This window comes from Heterocephalus glaber, unplaced genomic scaffold (assembly GCF_053883595.1).
Source record: "Heterocephalus glaber isolate CG9 unplaced genomic scaffold, H.glaber_assembly_v1.0 deba00000006, whole genome shotgun sequence".
Taxonomy (NCBI): Eukaryota; Metazoa; Chordata; class Mammalia; order Rodentia; family Bathyergidae; genus Heterocephalus; species Heterocephalus glaber.
The window spans coordinates 1,081,993-1,103,466 of NW_028258136.1; the positions used below are offsets into that span (position 1 = coordinate 1,081,993).

Below are 21,474 nucleotides of genomic sequence, written 5' to 3' on the forward strand. Positions count from 1 at the left end.
TGTGCTGCTATGAACATGGGTACACACATATCACTGTGGTATGATTCTTTTAAATCTTTGGAGAAGATACCCAGCAGGGGAATAGCTGGGTCAAATGGGACTTCCAGTCCTAGTTCTTTGAGGTATCTCCATACTGATTTCCACAGTGGTTGCGTAAGTCTACACTCCCACCAGCAATGTAGCAGGGTTCCTCTTTCCCCACAGCCCCACCAGGATTTGTTATTGGTTGATTTCATGATAGCAGCCATTCTTTCTGGAGTGAGGTGGAATCTCAGTGTTGTTTTCATTTGCATCTCTTGAATGACCAGTGATGTTGAACATTTTTTCATATGTTTATTTGCTATTTCTACTTCTTCGTCTGAGAAATGTCTGTTCATTTCAGATGCCCATTTTCAGATTGGGTCTTTAAATTTGGGAGATCTGATTTTTTAAGTTCTTTATAGATTCGAGATAGTAGGCCTTTCTCTGAGGAAGAGCAGGTGAAGATTTTTTCCCATATTGTGGGTTTTCTCTTCACACTGCTGGTGGTTTCTCTTGCTGTGCAGAAGCTTTTTAATAAGAAGAGATCCCACTTGTTGATTGTTTGTGCTAGTTCACAGGCAACTGAGGTTTTGTTCATAAAATCTTTTCCTACACCAATGTCTTCAAGGGTTCTACCTAACCTCTGTTCCAGCCGGTTCAGCATTTCTATTTTAATATTTAGATCTTTAATCCATTTTGATTTCAGTTTAGTGCATGGTGAGAGATATAGATCTAGTTTTAATCTTTGGCAAGTTGAAACCCAATTTTTCCAGCACCATTTATTAAAGAGGCTATCTTTCCTCCAGATTATCACCAGATTCTTAATTACATTTGTAAAGATGCTTTTGCCAAATAAGGCCACAGATTCCAGGAGTTAGAATATGGACTTATCTTTTGTTTTGCTGTTGTTTTTTAGGATTTTGTTTGTTTGAGACAGAGTCTTTCTAGGTAGTGAATTCAGGGTAGCTGAGTCTGGCCTCGAACTCACAATGATCCTGCTTCCTCAGCCTCCTGAGTGCTGGGATTATAGGCATGCACCACTCCACCTGGTTTGGACTTATCTTTTGGGGAGCCCTCACTCAACTCACCACAGGCTAACACCTAATACCTACAGTACCTCCCTCAATTTTCCTTTTCTATAAGGGGACAACTCTTAAGCAAACAAATTTTTCCTTAGGTTGCTGTTTTTCTTTACCCTGACAGTTTAAATACCATGAAAACATTATCTATAAAAAGTTTTGTTACAAAATTACTGCAAAAGAAGCTTTAACCATCAACTGCTTAAAAAAATTACATTTATTTAGTCGACATACATTCCGTGCCTCTCCTCCAGTATGTTACAAGCCAGGGACAACAAAGGTAGACCTCTGTTCTGGCAGATGCTGAAGGTGTGAACAGCTGTCCACACTACACTCTGATGCACAAAGTGCAGCAGGAACCAAGAGGGTGTTCTGTTTTGCAGTGCTGGGACTGAACTCAAGGTCTTATGCACACCAGGCAAGTACTCCACCACTGAGCTACCCTTCACCCCTATAGTTAGCATTTTTATTCATTTGCTGAAGTTTGTTTTCTATTTCTCTAACTAGGACAATAAACTCATGAGGGCAGAAATTTTGTATTTTCCTCACTCTGGTATGTATTCCCAGTTGTGGCACAGAGACTACATGTAATAAGTATTTGTTGAATGAAGAAAAGAAGCAGTGTAACAACTCTGCAAGTCAAGGGAGTAACAAGGTCAAAACAAGGTTCAGAAAGATGACTAACTTCTGATCAGTGTTCTGGACAGGGCTAACAACGAAGTGCCCCACACAAGGGAGAACATATGGAAATGCTCAATAAAATAGAATTTAAATGTTTCACATATAAAGAGCAATGAAGGAACATCCTCAAGTTCTCTAAACAAAACTGTAACTCACATCTGTGTGCAAGCAGGAGCTGAGCTGATGGGTGTTCAGGGGCCCAGCACTGGATATATACTTATGAGGTGGTCTTGGCCTGGCCAGATGAGATCTCAGGCCACCATGCAGAGAACTGAGACTGCGAAGAAAGCATCATGCCTGGTCACAAAGTCTGACCTGTTTTTTTGAAATAAGGTCTGAAAATTTTGCTAAGGAGTTGGAAGAAAGCTAGCCAAGTGCTTCTGACCATGGGTAAAAAAAAAAATACCTAAAAGAAATTTGCATCCTACATTTGCATCACAGGCAAGTATAGGGTTCTAGTCACATTACCAAGGTGGTACTGAAATCCCAAGTAGAAAGATCAACGTGAAAACTAGACTGAAAGTGAGAAACCTATATACAATCCCAGCAGAGATAAAAACTAAAACCCCTGTTGGGATGCTACCGCACATGGGCATCTAAGACTCCTTTAAGAATAAGCATAAAGGAAGGATATTTTCAGACACACAAAGACTGACATGGAGTTTACTTCTCAATATTCCAATGAAAGAGCTACTCAGAGACGTACTTCAGCAAGAAGGAACATGAAACAAGAAAGGAGGTGTGAGATATAAAGAAGAATGTAAAGGGAGAGAAATACTGCCAATATTATCTATGGCGATTCCTATAATGATAATAATTACTAAGGTTTTCAGAGGTTTGTAAATAAGGACTGTCAAGAGCATTTCTACATAAATTTTGCAGAAAAATCATTTCATAATTGAAGTATGACCATAGGTATCTAAGCCCCTCTGTTGCCTTGCCCAAGAGCCAGCTAAAGCATCCGGAAACATAACTCCATTTTGTCTCCGGTCACAGGGTCCTCGAAGCTGCGGTGCTCAATGGCAAGATTACATGAGCTGAAGACATCCTGGTTCCTTGAGATCCAAGTAGTAATACAAAAAATGAAAGGTTCAACCTGGGGAGGGACAAGTTTCTTATCAATTTAACTCATCCCACCTACTGTTGTGGGAATGCTCTTCTTTCTGCCCTCATCACCATGAGGTCTGCATTGACATAGGATCACCACCGCCCCCCTAAGTCACCTGATACTCCCTCCAATTATTGAGTATATCCAATAAATGCTAGCTAGTATGGAGAGTCTTAGTCTTTGCCCCTCTGAGGCACTGACCTCCCAGCCCCCATATATTTGAAATAACACAAGTCTCTGTTGTCTTTTTCTTTAGCCCTCCCCGTCCCCCTTTCTAGATATTGGGCTCTTGTAAAGGAAGAATTAAAGTATTACTTAACAGTCATGTGGAAGAACAGTTGACAGTCAGAGCAGTCTACAGATATTACTTTGCTCTGAAGGAGGTAAGAGTTAATGATTACCTATCAGGTTTTATTTTTTAATTTATTTTCCTATCAGGTTTTATTAAGGTGTGTATATATGTTTTTTAAAATGTTGGTAAGAGCACCTGGGGCCACTGGGCCTGTGTGCCATTTAGCAGCCCGGGCCGCAGGGCCTGAGCTCCATTCAACAATGGGGCTGCCACCTGTCTACCATCAACAGCAGGGCCACTGCAAGAGCCACAGCCAGATCTAGACAATGGCAGAGAGCAGAAAAATCATTGTTCTGAGCTCAGGAAGATGGCAGAGTGGTGAGCAGCAGAGAGAGGGCCTCTCCCAGGCTTGTTGTTGAGAATTAAAGTCCACCAGGAGAACGAAGATAGCCATTGTAATAAAAATACAGCAGCAGACTAGCAGCTGGTGAGTAGTTGGAATCAGCACCTTCTATGGGAACCCAGACTTGCTGGTGGGGAGGGCCAGCTCGAACCTGGAGCAGAACCTTGCAGAGTGCAAACACACAGGAGGTCAGGGAGCTCAAGTCCGGCCTCACAACCAGAAACCAGCCTGAATCTCAGTGTACTATGGCTGGCTCGCTGAGATTAAATGACTCAGATCTGCACACTGCTGCCCACGTTGTCTAGCAGACAGCAAAGACACATTTTGAAAGGGACTTTTTTTTCTTTTTTCTTTTTCTCTCTTTTCTTTCTTCTGCTTTCTTTCTCTTCTTCATTTCTCTCCTTTCGTGTTCCTGTTTTTCCCATTTTGTTTTTTCTTGATTGTTTTTATTTCTATAACTGTGTGAATACAGGTTCTAGTTCTCCTGTTGCCATTAGTCTGTTCTGTTAGGTTTACTCCTTTCTTCGTTCTTTTCCTCCTATCTTCACCAGTTTCCCAAAGTTTACATGATTTTCCTGTGTCCCCTAGCCCTACCTCTAACCTTTCCCTCTCTTTCTATTTCTCATCCCCAACCCAACTTCTTCTAAGTCTTCTTCCCAGAAGGTAAATTTGCTATACTAAAGGACTAATTTACTGCAAACATATTTCTGGTTGGTCTTAGATTTTTATATATAACCACAAGCCTAGTTCATCCAATTGAGACTGACAGATAAATAGTTACCACAATTTGTCATTTTCTTTTTTTTTTTTTGGTACCAGGGATCAAACTTAGGACCTTGCCACCTGCAAGGCAGGTGTGGTGCCGCTGAGCTAAATCCCAGTCCCAATTTGTCATTTTCTAAACTGTGTTTGATGCTATTGTTGATGCTGATTGTATTACTTTGGCCAAGGTGACCTGATTGTTCTAGTCAGTTGTTCTTCCTGGTATAAGGAGACTGAGATTGCTTAAGGGTCATTACAGACTCAAAACCCAAAGACCAGCTTTATCTCAAAGACACCTCTGAGAAGTAGTCATTCCCAAAGGGTTCTAAATATTAGCAATAAAGACACTCACAATAAACAATATGCAAACATCAAGCCAGGAATTAAACCAAAAACATTAAAAACAACAACAACAAAAATAGAAATGAGAATACACCTAAACAAGATGCAAACCCAGACTTCCAGATCACCAAAGGAAATTCAGGGGACAACGAGACGGAACAATCCAAAAGCCAACCACCTGGACTCCCTGAACTGGCAACAAGGGAGATAACAAAACATATGAAAAAGGCTCTGGAAAAAATGAAATCAGAAATAATTTCTCAGATAACAACAGAGATGGTGACCATAATGAAAGATATGACTCTAGAGCAGGTACAGATTAAAAAAAAAAATAGAGGAAAAACAGGAATACCCAACACAGGAAAGAATTGGAAAACATAAAATACATCTAAGCAGATATCCAAGAAATTAAAAATTCCATTGAAAGTTTCCACAGCAGAATAAATGAATGTGAGGATGGTGCTTAGAGAACATGAAAAGAAAAATTTCTTAAAAATAGCAAGGGACCATGAGAAATCAATCCAACAGCTACTAGACGGTCCAAAAAAGAATAACTAAAGATTGATTGGAGTCAATGAAGGAGTACGAGATAGCACAAAAGACATAAACTATTCACAGAAGTAATTGCAGAAAACTTTGCAAACAAGGAAAAATAATTTGACACAAAGTGAGGCATATAGAACTTCAAGTAGCCATGGTCAAAAAAGGCATATAATATAGGCATATAATAGTTAATATTCCAGAAATCCAACACAAGAACAAAATATTAAAAGCAGTTAGAGAAAAGAAACAAATCACATACAAAGGAAAGCCCATTCGAATCACAGTGGATTTCTCAACACAAACCCTCAAGTCAAGGAGAGGCTGGAGTGAAATATTTTAAGCCCTAAAAGAAAATAACCTTCAACCCAGATTGATGTATCTTGCAAAACTATCTTCAAAATCAATTGAGACATAAGATACTTTCACAACAAAGAACACCTGAGGAACTTCATGAATACCAAACCAGCACTCCAAAAAATTCTAAACAATATCCTAGGAAAAGACAACAAGAATTGCAATTCCATGAAGCCCAATAGAATGAATCCATCAGGCAAGTCAAGAAATTAAATGTGGTGGTGGTGGTGGGGAATCTAACAACAGGTAAAGATCATGACAAGGATAAGTCAATATATATATATATATATATATATATCGGTTATAATCATCAATGTTAATGACCTCAATTCACCAATCAAGAGAAATAAGACTGGCAGAATGGATCAAGAAGCAAGATCCAACAATATACTGCATACAAGAAACACACTTAATTCAAAAACAAATTCACAGACTGAAAGTCAAAGGATGGAAAACAATCTTCCACATGACAGAAACCCAAAAAAAAGCAGGGGCAGTAATCTTATTTGGTGACAAAGTGGATTTCAAACCAAGAGTAAGAGAGACAAAGTAGGTCACTGCATCCTTGTAAAGGGAATAATCCAAGAGGAACAGACAACAATCATAAATATATATGCACCAAATACTTGTGCATCCAACTATAAAAAACAAATATAAACAGATATGAAAAATCAAATAAGCACTAATACGATAGTAGTGGGGGACATCAATACCCCACTGTCACAAATAGATAAATCAACTAGACTAAAAACAAATAATGAAATACTAGAACTCAACCAAACTCTTGAACAAATGATTTAATAGCTGTTTAGAGTGTTCCACCCTACAAAAACAGACTACACATTCTTCTCAGCTGTACACAGATTGTTCTCCAAAAAAGACCACATGCTAGCTCAGAACATGTTTAAGTAAATCCAAAGGAACTGAAGTTATCCCTGTATATTACCAGATCACAGTCCAATGAAATTGGAGAACAATACAAACTGTGCTGTTATGAACATGGCTGTACATATATCACTGTGGTATGATTCTTTTAATTCTTTTGGGAAGATACACAGTAGGGAAATAGGTGGATCAAATGGGACCTCTAATCCTAATTATTTCAGGTATCTCCATACTGATTTCCACAGTGGTTGCACCAGTCTACACTCCCACCAGCAATGGAGAAGTGTTCTTTCTCCCCACAACCCCGCCAGGATTTGTTATTGGTTGATTTCTTGATAGCAGCCATTCTCTCTGGGGTGAGGTGGAATCTCAGTGTTGTTTTCATCTGCATCTCTTGAATGACTAGATATGTTGAACATTTTTTCTTATGTTTATTTGCTGCTTTTACTTCATCTGAGAAATGTCTGTTCATTTCAGACGCCCATTTTTGGATTGGGTCTTTAAATTTGGGAGGTCTGACTTTTTTAAAGTTCTTTATATATTTTAGATAGTAGTCCTTTGTCTGAAAAACAGCTGATAAAATTTTTTTCTCACATTGTAGGTTGTCTCTTAGCTCTGTTGGTGGTTTCTCTTGCAGTGCAGAAGCTTTTTAATAAGATGAGATCCCAGTTGTTAATTCTTTGTGTTAGTTCCTGTGCTACTAAGGTGTTGTTCATAAAGTCTTTTCCTATGCCAATGTCTTCAAGAGTTCTACCTAACTTATCTTCCAGTAAGCTTAGTGTATTTGTTTTAATATTTAGATCTTTCATCCACTTTGATTTTAGTTTAATGCATGGTGAAAGATACGGATCTTGTTTTAATATTTGGCAGGTTGAAATCCAGTTTTTCCAGCACCATTTATTAAAGAGGCTATCAGCATCACAGTTTGTAATAGTGAAAACTTGGAAATACCCCACTGCCCATCAACTGGAGACTGGATAAAGAAGATGTGTTTTTTTTATATAAAATGGAATATTACTCAGAATAAGAAATTAGAGACATATATAGCTCAATGGATGCACATTGAGGCCATATTCTTAGGTGAAAAAATAGGACACACATGTGTAAATACAGAACACTTTCTCTGGTGTGAGAAACTGAAAGTTTAAATAAGGGTCAAAATGTATAACAGATAATGTGAAAAAGGAAGAAAAGGTCTAAAGGGGAAGGGGAAGCAAGGGGTAGAAGAAAGGAAAGAAGGAAAAGGAATAAATATGAGAAAAGGAAAAAATGGAAACAAAGTCTCTGTACATAGGGAGGGGTAGAGGGGTTGAAGGGAGGGCAGGGGAATGGGGAAAAAATTAAGAACCAAAATACATCATGTAAAGGTACAAATTCCCAATGATGAATGTAACTGTATTGTATACCTAAAATGTACCAATAAACTTAATGAAAAAAACCTAAAAAATAGAAAAAAAGAAATTGGAGATCAATAGCAAAAGAAACCATAAGAAATTCACAAACACATAGAAATTGAATGACACCCTCCTGAACAACCCATGAATCACAGGAGAAATTAGACAGTTTCTACAATTAAATGAAAATGTCAATATAACATACTGAAATTTTGGGGACACAATGAAAGCAGTCTTATGAGGGAAATTCATAGCAGTGAATACCCACATTAGGAAAACAGAGTGAGCTCAAATAAAAAACCTAATGCTGAACCCCAAGCTTTTAGAAAAAGAAGAGCAAGAGAAACCCAAAGCTCATACAAGGGAGGAAATTATAAAGATCAGAGCAGAAATCAATGCAATGGAGCCTAAGAGAACGATACAAAAAATCAACAAAGCAAAGTGTTGGTTCTTTGCAATAATAAACAAAATTGACAAACCCTTAGCTGACCTTATTAAAAAAAGAAAAGAAACAGCACAAATCTATGCAATTAGGAAAGAAAAGGGTGAAATTACAACAGACCCAGCAGAAATCCAGAGGATCATCAACACCTACTTTGAGAACCTGTACTCCAATAAGATGGAAAACACAGAAGAAATGGACAGATTTCTAGATACATATGAATTACCAAAGTTGAACCAAGAATATATAAAAATACTAAACAACCCAACATCAAATCAATGAAATTGAAAATGTAATTAAAAACTTATCAACAAAGAAAAGCCCAAGTCCTGAGGGCTGCACTGGCAAATTCTACAAGACACTTAGAGAAGAGCTATTGCCACTACTGCTTAAACTCTTCAATGAAATTGAAAGGGAAGCAATACTCCCAAATTCATTCCTAGAAGCAAGCATCACCTTGATCCCAAAAGCAGAGAAAGACCCAACCAAAAAAGAGAACTACAGGCCAATCTCACTCATGAACATAAATGCAAAAATCCTCAATAAGATACTGGCAAACAGAATGCAGAAGATCAAGGAGATCATACACCCTGACCAAGTAGGATTCATCCCAGGGATGCAGGGATGGTTCAACATATGCAAATCAGTAAGTGTAATACACTATATTAATATAGCCAAGGACAAAAACCATATGATCATCTCAATAGATGCACAAAAAGTGTTTGACAAAATCTAATACACATTCATGATAAAAACCCTACAGAAAATTGGAATAGACAGTCTCTATTTCAACCTGATAAATGCCATCTATGAAAAACCAACAGTCTAGTGTGAGAAACTGGAAGTGTAAATAAGGACTAAAAGCTATAACAGATAATGTGAAATAGGAAGAAAAGGGGCAAAGGGAAAGGGGAAGTGGGAGGGGTAGGGGAAAGAAAAGAAGGGAAAGAAATAAATACGAGAAAAGGAAAAAATGGAAACAATGTCTCTGTACATAGGGAGGGGTAGAGGGGTTGAAGGGAGGGCAGGGGAATGGGGAAAATATAAGAACCAAAATATATCATGTAAAGGTACAAATTCCCAATGATGAATGTAACTGTATTGTATACCTAAAATGTACCAATAAACTTAATGAAAAAAACCTAAAAAATAGAAAAAAAGAAATTGGAGATCAATAGCAAAAGAAACCATAAGAAATTCACAAACACATAGAAATTGAATGACACCCTCCTGAACAACCCATGAATCACAGGAGAAATTAGACAGTTTCTACAATTAAATGAAAATGTCAATATAACATACTGAAATTTTGGGGACACAATGAAAGCAGTCTTATGAGGGAAATTCATAGCAGTGAATACCCACATTAGGAAAACAGAGTGAGCTCAAATAAAAAACCTAATGCTGAACCCCAAGCTTTTAGAAAAAGAAGAGCAAGAGAAACCCAAAGCTCATACAAGGGAGGAAATTATAAAGATCAGAGCAGAAATCAATGCAATGGAGCCTAAGAGAACGATACAAAAAATCAACAAAGCAAAGTGTTGGTTCTTTGCAATAATAAACAAAATTGACAAACCCTTAGCTGACCTTATTAAAAAAAGAAAAGAAACAGCACAAATCTATGCAATTAGGAAAGAAAAGGGTGAAATTACAACAGACCCAGCAGAAATCCAGAGGATCATCAACACCTACTTTGAGAACCTGTACTCCAATAAGATGGAAAACACAGAAGAAATGGACAGATTTCTAGATACATATGAATTACCAAAGTTGAACCAAGAATATATAAAAATACTAAACAACCCAACATCAAATCAATGAAATTGAAAATGTAATTAAAAACTTATCAACAAAGAAAAGCCCAAGTCCTGAGGGCTGCACTGGCAAATTCTACAAGACACTTAGAGAAGAGCTATTGCCACTACTGCTTAAACTCTTCAATGAAATTGAAAGGGAAGCAATACTCCCAAATTCATTCCTAGAAGCAAGCATCACCTTGATCCCAAAAGCAGAGAAAGACCCAACCAAAAAAGAGAACTACAGGCCAATCTCACTCATGAACATAAATGCAAAAATCCTCAATAAGATACTGGCAAACAGAATGCAGAAGATCAAGGAGATCATACACCCTGACCAAGTAGGATTCATCCCAGGGATGCAGGGATGGTTCAACATATGCAAATCAGTAAGTGTAATACACTATATTAATATAGCCAAGGACAAAAACCATATGATCATCTCAATAGATGCACAAAAAGTGTTTGACAAAATCTAATACACATTCATGATAAAAACCCTACAGAAAATTGGAATAGACAGTCTCTATTTCAACCTGATAAATGCCATCTATGAAAAACCAACAGTCTAGTGTGAGAAACTGGAAGTGTAAATAAGGACTAAAAGCTATAACAGATAATGTGAAATAGGAAGAAAAGGGGCAAAGGGAAAGGGGAAGTGGGAGGGGTAGGGGAAAGAAAAGAAGGGAAAGAAATAAATACGAGAAAAGGAAAAAATGGAAACAATGTCTCTGTAAATAGGGAGGGGTAGAGGGGTTGAAGGGAGGGCAGGGGAATGGGGAAAATATAAGAACCAAAATATATCATGTAAAGGTACAAATTCCCAATACTAAATGTCAGCATATTATATACCTAAAATGTACCAATAAACTTACTGAATAAAAAAAGAATTAAAAGTATCATACCACAGCGATATATGCACACCCATGTTGGGAGCAATGCTACATAATTCTAGGGATAAATCATTTGGTTAGCCTAGTTCTCTTGCCTACAGCCCAGCTACAGAATAACTCCAGTTTGGCCTCCGGTCACAACTGAGACTTCAGTGATCCAGTGATGCTGTGATTTTCCAGGACAAGAAACATCCTGGGAGAACAAACATCTGCTCAGTTCCTCATTGTTCTTGGACTGATTAACATCTTGTTTGCCGGAGATGTACTGAACTCTCTGCAAGCCTTCCGTTACACCTTGTTTATCCCAATGTGAACTATTGAACTCTCTGCAAGTCATTTGTTACATTTGTTTCTCCCGATGTACTGAATAAAAGGTGTGGTAAGCTGGGGGCTTTGTCTTTGCTGCCCAGAGCAGCACTGATCAGACCCAAAGGTCAGCTTCTTCTCAGTTTCATTTTTCTACCTTTCCTGTAATTCGCCGTGTGCTGCGGTGGCTCGCAGGAGACCAGGACTCACTGCAGAGGTTCTGGTAACGTCCCCTTCCCCTGTCCCCTACACACCCATGTTTACAGTGGCACAGTTTATAATAGCTAAATCTTGGAAACAGGTGAAATGTCCATCAACTGGTGACTGGCTAAAGATGTGGGTTTTTTATAAAACGGAGTACTAGTCAGCCACAAAGACTGATAAAAACTAGAGACATTTATAGCTAAATGGATGTACACTGAGGCCATACTCTTTAAGTGAAATAAATAGGACACATGGGCAAATACTAAATTGTTTCTCTGGTATGAGAAACAAAGTATAAATGAGGGCCAAAATGTATAATAGATAATATAAAATAGGAAAAAAGATTCAAAGGGGAAGTGGGAAGAGGTGGGAAAGACGGGAAAGAAAAAATGTGAGAAAAAAAGGAAAAAATTGAAACAAAGCTTTTGTAAATAGCAAGGGGTGGAGTTGTGGAAGGGAGGAAAGGGGAATGGGAAAAAACAAGAACCAAGATATATCATGTAGAGGTACAAATTCCCAATGATGAATGGGATTATAATGTATACCTAAAATATGTCAATAAACTTAATGAATATATAAAAAATAAAGTAAAATGTAGCTACATACCAAACAATAGAAATGGAATAAATAACTTCAAAACTAGTATGGTAAAAAAAGTAAAGGAAGAAAACAGAAGGGAGAATTGGGGAAGAACAAAGCAAAGAAAATTAAAAATACAAAATAAGAGTATAAATATAAAACCAAATATAATAATTATAGCAAATGCAAACAGACTATTGAAAGCTTCTCATATTGGTTTTTAAAAAATGAAAACAGCTTTTTACAAAAGATACACAAAAAGCATAATAAAAGAGAGACTGAAAATAAAGTTTAAAAACGCAAAAAAGCATATACTAACAAAGCAAAAAGGGGAAGGAGGGACTAGAGATATATTCAATAGGTACAGAGTTCTAGTTTTGTAAGTGAAAAAGTTCTGGAGATCTATTTTACAAAAATGTAAATATTCTTAACGCTATTAACCTATACCCTTAAAATCGGTTTAGATGCTATAATTTGTTATGTGTTTTTATGATAATTTTAAAAATGTTAAAAGCTGGTGAAGCAATATAAGTATTAAGAAAAATATAAAATTTTGAAGAATATTAATAAAAACTATCACAAATGAAATAATTTAGAAAAAAATACAACTTGAAACAAATATGAACCTAACAACAAAGTCTCAAAATATACAAAGCCAAACTTGACCTAAGGAGTACAACAAATGAACACACCCAGAAATTTAGTGGAAGATTTTAGTACATTTTTATCAAAACCTGATAAAAAATAAAAAGCAAGAACAGCCAGGTGTGGTAGCACATGCCTGTAGTCCAGCACTGAAGGAAGCTGAGGCAGGAGATTTACAAGTTTGAGCCCAGCCTGGGTAACTTAAAAAGACCTTGTTTTACAAAATAAATAAATAAATAAATAAAAGGGCTGGGGATATAGCACAGTGGTAGAGTGCCCGTGGGTTCAATCTCTAATACTGAAGACAAAAAGAGGGAAAAAAAGACCAAACATTGACAAGACATCTGAATGACCTACATGTGAAACACAGCTCAACTTAGTCATCAAAAATTTGCAAATGGAAACCAAAATACACCCACCAGAATAGCTAAAATGAATATGACAGACAACATAAAGAGTTAGCAAAGACGAAGAGTAAATAGAGACCCTTACATAGCTGGTAAGAGTGTAAATTGTTACAATTGCTTTGAAGACTTGGTAATAGCTATCAGTCAAATATTCACACACCCTAGATCCATCTCTTCTGTTCTAGGAATATTCCTGACAGAAATGCATAGACAAGTTTATCAAAAAGCATGTACAAAAATGCATGGCTCCCTTCCCATCTGAGAAAGATCTAACTCCCTACTTCCTATTATCTATACTTTATTTTTCACTTTACATAGTATTGGGTTTCTTATATAAGAGAAACCATGCAATCTTTAAGATTATATATCTGGGGCCAGGGATTTAGCTCAGTGGTTCCGCTGCCTGCCTCGCAAGCCAAGGACCCGAGTTTGATCCCCAGTACCAGAAAAAAAAAAAAAAGATTATATGTCTGATTCATTTCACTTAACATTATGCTCAAAGGCACATCTATTTTCCTACAAATGACTTGTTTATCTTTCTTTATGGCAGAGTAGTACTCCATTGTTGTAAATACCACATTTTCTTTATCTATTCATCTGTTAATGGACAAATGAGAGGTGAGGGAGAGGAGACCGGATTAAAAAACGGAATGAAGACATGTTATATACATGTACCAACTCCACACAAGCAATGTAAAGATTATGTACTACACACATTACTAATAAAAATAATCAAAAAAATAATAACTTCATTGCAACCTTTTTGAAGTAGTTACAAAAGGAAACAACCTACATAACCACCAAGAGAATGGCTCAAGTATGGTATTATACATAATCTCTTCATTCATCAACACAATAGAAGAAATGAGAATGAATAGACTATCCCTATACCCAACAATGTAGGTATTTCACAAATATTAAGTAAAAAAAATAGAAGCAAAAGAGTTCATACTATAAGATTCATTTATATAATGTTCTAAAAACAGGCCAAACTACTTTTGGTGGCCTAGAAGTCAGGAGTATGTTTACCTTATAGAACATAGTGATAGAGGGAGTTTTTGTGTGCTGATTGTCTTAGCCACTTTTCTTGTTACTGAGATAAAATACTCTACACCCACAAATTGAAAGAGGAAAGGTTTATTTCAGCTCATAGTTTGTAGAGGTTTCAGTCCACAGTCAGCTGGCTCCAAGGCAGGTTGGCATGGTAGAGGGGCACCACAGAGGAGAAACAGTCCATGACAGAGCAGGAAGGAGGCAACAGCAACAAGCAGCCTCCCTTTCCCTTTTATCACACCCAGGCTACAGGCCTTTTGAGTGATGCCACCCACACCCACTGTGGGCCTCCCATTATCCACACCCAGAACTATGCTGAACCAATCAGTGGATTTACACATGCCCTCAATCGCATATCACACACCCTAGATCCAGCCAGCTCTGAAAATCCCCACCTATGAGTGCACGAGGCTTTGAGGAGACAAGCCATAACACTAATATAACTATTTCTTGACCTGTATATTAGTAACCTTGTTTTGTACGTTTTGGTAAATTGTATCTAGCCACACATTTACAACTTGTATACTTTTCTATCTCTGTGTTACACTTCACTAGAAAGTTTAAAGAATCTTAAGAGGCCTGTCCACCAGATACAATATATGGACCCTCTTGGAGACTTTGATTCAAACAAAGCACTTGTAACAACCTTTTATGACTGGGGAAATGTTAACAGTCTACATATTTGATGATATTAGGAAATTACAATGTTTTTAAAAGTGAAAACTTCTTTTAAATTGAAGTTTTTTATGATATGTATATGTACATATGTACATATGAGAATGTAAAACATTACAGTTAACAGAAATTGTGGGTAGAACTTGAAGGGGGATAACATGAAACAAGACTGGTCATGAGCTAGTTATTGAAGCTGGGTGATGGGTATGTGGATGTTGCCTATAATATTTTCTATACCTTAGAATATATTTGAACCTTTCACTGTAAAAAGATGTTATATTTTATATAAGTCCCACCAAAGCCTCATATGCTTGCAGGTGGGGTTTTCTGGGAGGTAACTAGATCATGGGTATGTGATACTCACCCTGGATGAGTCCACTCATGTATTTATAGCTGGGTGTGATGTTTGGAGGTGAGAGTGGTGAGAAGAGGTGGGCTGGCCAGGAAGTGTATATAGCTCTCCTTCTCCCTTGATCTCTTTCTGCTTCCTGCCTGCCATGCCATGAACTGTTTCTCTGCTGCTATGTCCCTCTGCCATGCCTCCCTACCTTGGAATGCCCAACTATGGACTGAAACCTCTACAAACTGTGAGCCAAAATAAACCTCTCCTTTAACTTGTGGGTGTTAGGCATTTTATCCCAGCAACGAGAAGGTAACTAAGACAAAAGATATATCTGTGTAATATAAGTATGAAAAAAATATAACCAAAGATTTCTAAGATTTTTATAGCTAAAATTTTAAAACTTTATTCAAAGACACTTTACTTTAAAAACACCTGGACAGAGCCATAATGCAGCCCTGAATAGAGAAAAAACCATGTGCCTAGATGGGACGGTTTAATTAAAAGATCTCAATTTTCCTTAATCTATAAATTCAATGCAATTCTAACCAAAATCTGAAGTATTTCTTTTTTTGTGGAAAATGAAAACAAATCCTAAATTCATATGAAAAAGTAAAAACCCAAGAATAGCCAGAACAATTTTGAGAACTACAATGGCAACTTGCCTCTCTTGTTACCAACTGCCACAAGATACATTATGAAACCAGGGTAATTAAAACAGTGTGATGATGATACAAAGACACATGGGCCAGTGGCATCAAATCCAGAAACAGATCCATGCATTTGTGAGAACTTCATAGGGGAAGGAGGTGGCTGTGTGATTCAACAGGTAAAGGACTGCATAGATGGTGGTGGGATGAGTGATAATCTGACTGGAAAATAATAAAATCTGACCTCTATTTTATATCATATTCAGAAGCCGATTTTAAATGGAAGTAATTTATAATGAAATAGCATATGTTTAAATACACAAATGTTCAGGCTGACTACACTAGAATACATAATGAAGTACAGTAGTCAGATGCTTGCACCTAAACTTAGAATTACCACAAACGCAAAAGCTACAAACGCAGATTATGCAGGTGTGTTGTACTGGCAACTCAAATACCACGAGCTGTGCTGCCTTCGGTTATGTGATTTTTCTAGAGTGAGGAACAACTCTTGTTCAAGTTCCAAACCACAAATTAGTATAATTTTCCCTTGATTTACATTAGAGTTACATTCCTGGAAATTTTACTATATTAAATTGTGCCAAAAAATACATTATGTTAATACAAAAGATAGAGTTAAGTTCTAGGCCCAGATAAATTATAAATGAATACCCTATGGGACACTCAAGAGTTGTACAGGATACAGGGTAATTTTTCACTTGAGGACTGTTCTATGCATTACAGAATACCTAGCGTCCCCAGGCCTGCTCTATAGACCCCAGTAGCCCATTCCAATCACAGTCATAACTAAATATGCCTCACAGATTTCAGATACCTGCCAGGGAGGTACCACCACCCAGGGGAACTACTGTCCGAGAAAATCTCTTGTATAAAGATCCATATACAAGGACTGTCATTATAGCTCTGTTAACAGTAGCAAAAAAAAAGTTAAATGTTCATCAATAAGGGAACAGACAGAATATATACTGATAATGAATGTTTAAAATGAATAAACTTGGGGCTGGGGATTTAGCTCAGTGGTGCTGCCGCCTGCCTCGCAAGCGTAAGGTCCTGAATTCAATTCCCGGTACCAAAAATAAAATAAAATGAATAAACTTGATCCTTATGTCTTGATGAAAATATATCTCAAAAACAATGTTAGTGATAAAAGTACAAAATGAAAGTCACAGTGTATCATTAGCTGTCTTTTAAAATTAAAAAAGGGGCCAAGGATTTAGTTCACAGGTGCCATGCCTGTCTCGCAAACACAAGATCCTGAGTTTAATCCCTGGTACCAAAAAAAAAGAAAAAAAGAAATTAAAAGAAAATCTAAATTACATACATTGCCTGTGATTTACTTACATAAAGCAAAAGTATAGAAACATTGCAAATGAAAGATGCACCATTTCACGAGTGTCTGTCTGTGGGGAGGGAGGAAGTAGAATGGAGGCAGGAAAGGGAACAGAAGGGATCTGAGCTAAATTTTTTTTTATTTCTTTAAAATGAAAAACTTCAGCAGATATGCCAGAATGCTAATATTTATTAGTCTGATTAGTGAGGCACAGGTATTTATTACACTACCCAATGTAATATTCTTTAGTTTTTAGATATTTGAGATAATTCTTAATTTTTAAGAAGATGAATAGTAACAAGGTGCTCAGAAATTGGGATCAGAACCCAGATATGGATGACCAATTAGGAGACCACTGCAACCCTCCAATGACAGGATCTGAGCTCATCTTAGCTGCTGAAATGGAATGGGGTCAGGGGAAAAGGTGTTAGAAATGACTCAGTTTCTAGTTTCGTTAATAGAGCTAATAGTACAGTCCTTAAGACAATAACTAAGCAAGGAATGGTAGTACATGCCTGTAATCCCAGCAATCAGGAGGAGACTGAGAAAGGAGGATGTCTCAAGTGCCAGCCTGGTCTACATGGTGGGACCCTGTCTCATGCGCGCGCGCGCGCGCACACACACACACACACACACACACACACACACTCAGGTTAACTGGTGCTCTTTTGAATGTTGCACAATAACCTGTAGGACCTGGAGCAATTCTAACACTTAGAATACAAGTCAAACGGTAGTTAAAGCTTGGACAAATGGTAGTTGAAGCATGTACCATTAGAAACTTTGCTCTTCAATTTCCCATAGATGCTTATACCCTCAGGAGACACTGGGTTCCATACAAGGTATGGCTTTAATGCAATAAATAGCTGCAAAAGGATAAGGATCACTTGATAACCAAACTATGCATTTTCTTACTAAGGATGGAAAGGGAGGCCTGGATATACTATAGAATGCTGCTCAAGAGAAGCAAACACCTGGTGGTTTTATTTTGGTAATTCAAAGTGAGGATAATAGTTGTATTTCCCCTATTAGAATAGTGATATTTTTTAGAGTCGGATTGGATAAAAAGTAAAAAGTGTTCTTACTGAACTCAGTACTTTAAATCTTCTTAGAAAACTGATATTTAGCCAATCTGATTTCAAAAGTAAGTCCATTTAGTATCTCTGACAATGAAAGCAAGTAAACTAGAGTAGGAAAAAAAAAAAACCTATCTGATGGTGCACACCTAATAATCCCAGCACTCCTGAGGCCTTGGCAGGAGGATCACTGTGAGTTTGAAGCCAGCCTTGGTTACATACTGAGTTCAAGGCCAGCCTGAACTGCATAGTGAGACCCTGCCTCCTAAAACAGAGCAAAATGAAACAAAATTATCTGTCCAAATTTGAACACCCTGTTTAGTAGCTGACAAGAATAACTACAGGGCCATTTTTTTTCCCTTTGTACTCCATGCCATAAGGTCTTTTGGGGGGAAAGTTGCTTCAGATCTTTTTGGATGTATGTGTGGTGCATTCTTCATTCACCTAAAGTTGCCCTTTCATTCAGCTCTCAAGGAAAACTGATAGAGAGGCTTATAGGAGGTGACTGAACTACTGGATAAAATAAGCCCGCACCACCAGCCTCAGGAGTCTAAGAGCACAAATGCCACGATAAGGTGACTTACTCGCAGAGACAAATGGGGACTCCGTGGAGGGCAGCATGGCTAAGTGCTGCGGGTCATGGGTGACACCTCGCACATCCTCAATTCTCATTCCTAGTCAAGCCCTTGAAAGCAACAGAAAACAATGGGTTACTGCAATGAATAGCCCTTCTGGAGAAATTCTTTTCCATTTTCTTTGTAGCTTGTTCTAAAGCCTAAAAAAGAACTGGAGGAACTTTCACACTTATTTTTCTGCTATAAATACTTCACTATCATTTGAATTTTAAAATATTAAAATAATCCCTTCATTTGGTTAATAAAGTAACATACAAGTCGGGGGTGGGGGATCAATTGCCAAGCTATCCAAGCTCAACATGCTGATAGAAAGGGGGCTCTCCGGGTCTTGGCCCTGACTGCTCCCTTTTCCTGGCGAGGGTGGCGAGCTGAAGCGCCCAGGGGTGTGGAGGAGCCCGCTTCTCCCTGGCCCTGCGGATGAAATCACAGGGGCCAGAGCAAAACGCTGCCCCACGGGTAATCCTCAGAACGCTCGCTGGCCATCTCCCGGATTAAGATGGATTAAAGTTTCAAAAAAAGGTATCGCAACCAGGCACTGCCGTTTCGCTTTCTTAAGAGCATGGACCGAAACAATCTTCCGTTGTTGGTCTCAAATTAAGTATTTACTAGTACCCGGCCTTGGGTCCAGACCCGCCGTGAGTGTGTTTGATCCGTGCACCGCTCGCCCACAACTTCTTCAGCCTCGGCAGCCCGAGCCCCAACTCTTCTTCCCTCTCCCTTCACAGCGGACCTGCTTTCCTTCTCCCCGCCCCCGTCCCTACTTTCCCCAGCACCGCAGGCCCAGACTCACACTTCAAGGTCCAGTCTGTTACAGTCACCCGGGCTTTGATCTACTTAGGGCGAATCACAAGTGGGCTTTCATTCAGGTGACTTTAGATTGGCTAATCAGCTCCGCTGTTTCAACGCTCAGCTCTCCCCTTATTAGCTCAGGTTTGCCGCGGCTCCAGGCAACGCAGAGTACGGTGGGTGGGCACGTCGTTCTCCGATACGCCTTTCGATTGGTCAAAACTAGTAGGCCCTGTGACTGGCTTCCATTGAGATTGGGTAGCGGCGCCTCCCCACGCCCACTTTACTGTCAATCACACCATCCTTAACCCACTGGACCACTGGTCAGTGCAACCTGAGGGTGAGTTGTTTGGGCCTACGAAAGCGGCTTCCCCGGTTTTCTCACCATGGAGATTGCTCCGCCCTGCAGTGCATTGATGGAGCCAGGCAGCCCCTATCTCAAAGTCCTATACAGCCTTCCAGACATCAGTACCTGTTAATCAGGCCTGATTAATATCTCAGTCCCCTCACCACTGGCTTGGTGGGGTGGAAGTCAGCCCGGGCCCATTCATTAAGCTTCCTTAACAATCCTGTTGGAGGAAACTGAGTCCAAAGCAGCAGCTCTAATAACATCACGTTTTGTTTTTCCTTATCTCGCCTCATTTTATTTGCTGTTATTCTTCTCTCAGCTTTCAAAATAGACCGAAGCAAGGATCATTTCACCCAGTGCAGCTCCTGAATCACAGCTTAATGAACGAAATGAAAGAAGAGGGTTGAAGGCCGGGGATTTAGCTCAGTGGTGGCTCCGCCTGACTCTCAAGTGCAAGGTCCCAAGTTCGATCCCCGGTACCACAAAAAAAAAAAAAAAAAAAAAAAAGTTTGAATTTCATTGGTTGCAGGCATCAAGTTATTCTACTCCCAGGTCTTCATTTGCAGTTCCACAAACTAACCAATGATTTCTTTTGGGTTTAACAACTTAACCTTGAGGCCCAGTGAGGAGCTGTGTGGTTAAGAAAGCCAGCATTTTGACTGATTCATTTCACCAGAATTGAATGTTAACTGTAACTGTGCACTGTTGAGAGACTGTGAGGACGCACAAGAAATACGATATGACTCCTGTCTTAATGAGCTTTGTGTGGTTTTGTAAAGTTAGGTCAACAACTCAGGAAGCAACTAGAAAACGATCTTTAAAGCAAAATCTAACAATGAACTCGACCTAATTTATAGTTAATTGCCCCAAAAGATAATAATACTTTATATTTGAGAATATCTTGTAGTTTTCAGAGCACTTTTTCACCAGTACTGCTTCACGGACATACTGTTTTGGCTAGAGTCAATGCAGATGTCTCCGGTAGAGCAAGAAAAATCCCGGGCTCTAGCATATGGATAAGAATGGGAAGAATGGGACAGAAATGGAAGGGAATCCACGGAGGGAATATTGAGCAAAGGCTGAGACGAGAATGAGCAATGACATATGCACAATAATGTAGAGAAAAATAGTGAAAAATAATGTGTTGCTCAACTGGTCAGAATCAGTTCTTAGCTCTTAATGTTTTGGGAGAAAGTGGTCAAAAGTTTGAGATTGAAAAAATTGAGCTCTTTACACTTCTAATGATCAAAATGGTTTTAGTTAATTTATAAATTAAAAATGAGCACAAATGAGAATGCATGCCCAACTTCTTACATCTTCCATGTAATGTTTCTAAGTTTTCTCTCCCATAAGAAAGAATTCTTCTTCCAAGCTCTTCCCCTCCAACCTCATCCCTTAATTGGGAGAGGGGGAGAGGGAATTA

The 21,474-nt window shown here is 38.4% G+C and overlaps 1 protein-coding gene across 6 annotated transcripts in view; it reads right to left on the reverse strand.

The window, feature by feature from the left end:
- Positions 1 to 19,873, reverse strand: part of Tmem218 (transmembrane protein 218) — a 32,603-nt gene extending 12,730 nt beyond the window's left edge. For 3 of the 6 annotated variants that reach the window (XM_087204397.1, XM_087204409.1, XM_087204447.1), the window contains exons 1-2: positions 19,707 to 19,873; positions 18,866 to 18,966 (exon numbers count right to left, since the gene is read on the reverse strand). The gene's annotated coding sequence lies outside the window, so the exon portion shown is untranslated. The other 3 variants (XM_004874487.3, XM_004874486.4, XM_013069152.3) reach the window with 3 other exon arrangements.
- Positions 19,874 to 21,474: the final 1,601 nt, after the last annotated feature.